Raw genomic sequence first — 2,791 nt, 5'->3', positions numbered from 1 at the left:
GGTACCGCCCTAGCGCACGGGCAAGTTGTTTCTACCAGAACATAGGTGGAGACAGGGAGATTTCACTGTTTTATAGCAAGACCCAGTCCGTTTAATTACCTCTCACACTCAGGCTATGTCTACACTGCCATGTAAACCAGGACTCAGGCTTGAGCCGGAGCCGGAGCCCAAACCCCCCTTCCATCTACACACAAATCTCTGAGCCTTGGGCTCAGACCTCAGCTCTTAGGACCCTGCAGGGTTGAAGGGTTCAAACCCAAGTCAAGCCAGGACACCTCAGGGTTTGATCTCTATTGCTCTGCAGTGTAGGCACAGCCTCAGTGTCTTGACATTTTAAAACCTGGGCCAAATCTTCACCTCACTTAATCCACAGTATCTCCAAGGGAACTACTCCTGACTTCCACCTCTCCAGCTGAGAGGGCCTTTTGCCCACTGCTGCTTGTAGGGTTATGGAAAGATGCCTTTATAACAAGCGTAGAAATAGGTGATCACTAAGGACAATGAGGCAAAATCACTTCTATCTCATGATCTCACAAACTAAGCAATCACTATTAGGTCTCTCCTGGGCATTTATATTTGCTTACCACATCTAGTTTATTTTTTAAACATTTGTATCTATAAACCTAATAATATCAACACTACCTTATTAATAATCCTCAGAGATCTGAAGATGCTCTCTAGGATCATGAAAGTATTTTAGTACAAGGACTAGATTTGTCTGATTCCCATTGTTTGACAGTATATAAAAGAAAAAACATGGCAACAATCCTGTAATTATTTCTTAGCTAAAATACACAAAGAGAGCCAACAAGAAGTCTGTTCCCTAGATTAATAAAGTGGAATGAAGAGGATCACCAAGTTTATATGAACTCTTCTGCTTCAAGCAGCAGCAAAATCTCTCTCCTGTTATAGTCCTTCTCTGTAAACTTCTCAGGCTAAGGAGTGTCTCTTAATAGGTGTTTGAGGCCCCTGAGTCCTAACTGGGGTCTCTAGGCACTACCACATCAAATAACAATAACCACCCCGCTAGTGGAATCATATATATCCTTGGGAACTCAAAAGAAGTTAATTCAATTCCTAGCTCTGCCAAAGCCTCCTATATTTCCTGGATCACTTTGGGTGAGAGCCTAGCCCTACTGAAGTCTGTGGGAGTTTAGCCACTGATTTCAACAGAACCAGGATTTCACAGGTCACATGCTGAAAATTAAACATTTGTGCTTGCAGGTTTGGAGGCCTTCATCTCCTTATCTGTAAAATGGAAATAATTGTTCTCTCTAGGTTGTAAGATCTTTGAGCTGGGACGGTCTCTGTGTATATGAACAGAACCCAGCATAATGGGGTCCTGATCTTATCTGGAGGCTCCAGGTGCTATTGTAATATAAATAATAATACTAGACAGATTTTTATCATTTTAAAAAGCCTGGGGATACAAGTCTTCCCAGGAGAGTAGTTGGTGTTGAGCAAGACAGGTAGCTAGCTGCCTTTCCAACTAAATCTCATGAATCTGTTCACAATCAAACATTTATCCTGCCCTTCCTTCCACAGTTCAGACTCCCATTGAAGTTATTGGATAGCTGATACACTGGGAGTCTTTAAGACACACAATATAGCACTTGGGAAGGTTCTGTTAGAAAACACCTAATATGTCTCTGAATACATTAATAAAAATACTCATCAATAAAACATGACATCCCCAGCAAATGAGGGACTGGATCTATCTCATTCAGTCAAAATGCAAGCCTCAGCATCTTACCTAAGCAGTTTTCTCCAGTGTAAATCTCCAGCGGTTGTGGATAACATGTCACCACCAAAGAAATCTTAATTTCAAAATTTTAAATAATTTAAATGCTCTTTACACTGCCACATCCAGCCCACAGAGACACTGGCCTAACTCACATTGACTCCTGCAGAAGTCCCATGTGATGGGAGCTTTCTGCCACCACAGAACACTCCCCTTTGACAGACTAAGGTTCTCAAACTAATGTGTCATTTGGTAGCACCAAAAGTGGGGGGATAGATCCATGAAAGAGATAGACAATGGAAAGACAGAGATGAGATAATGGGGACTGTCTAATGCTTCTTGTGCCTAGAAACACTAATGATTGCCATACACAATCTCACAGTTTGAATGGATTATTTGCATTACATTTTATTACCCTGATATTTTCTGTTAACCATCAAGAATTCCTAATAGAGCATAGCACTGTTTTTCACGCAGAAATGTGTCATCTTTCCTGCAAGTAAGCCTCACATATACCATAGAATCTCAAAGATACGAATACCTCAGGAATGGAGGTTGTTCATAACTCTAAAATGTCCATAACTCTGAACAAAACATTATGGTACAAGTACCCTGCAGTCAGTGTCTTCCAGCTGAGGCTGGGCGAGATCTCTGCAAAGGGGGCACCTGGCAACAATGCCTGGTTTGCAAGCAGCTCCCTGCCCTATTCCTGTTTCTTGCCTTGGGCTGAACTGGGGGGGCCTGACCTGCACCCTTGGCACTACAAGCCCCAACCCTCAGCCACTTCTCCGCAGGGCTCACCCTGCTCTGTGCACTGCTTGCCATGCTCCAGAGGCAGCACATGGCAAGGGGTTGGTGCCAGCCATCTGCCAGAGCCCCTTACACTCCCAGAGATGCTGGCAGGATGCAGGAGTGCAGCCACAGGCAAAGCTTGGGCCACATCAGTGCACAGGCTATGGCCCTTTAAAACTCCTCCAGGACGCAGCTGACTTCCAGCTCCAGACCAGGCTTTGGCTGCAACCTTCGGTTTCTTGCAGCATGAGCCGCTCA

This window comes from Emydura macquarii, unplaced genomic scaffold (genome assembly GCF_026122565.2).
Source record: "Emydura macquarii macquarii isolate MOO-44397 ecotype Brisbane River unplaced genomic scaffold, CSIRO-AGI_Emac_v2 contig_2636, whole genome shotgun sequence".
NCBI classification, from domain to species: domain Eukaryota; kingdom Metazoa; phylum Chordata; order Testudines; family Chelidae; genus Emydura; species Emydura macquarii.
The sequence above is the reverse complement of the archived record's forward strand: the minus strand, read 5'-3'. Positions refer to the sequence as shown.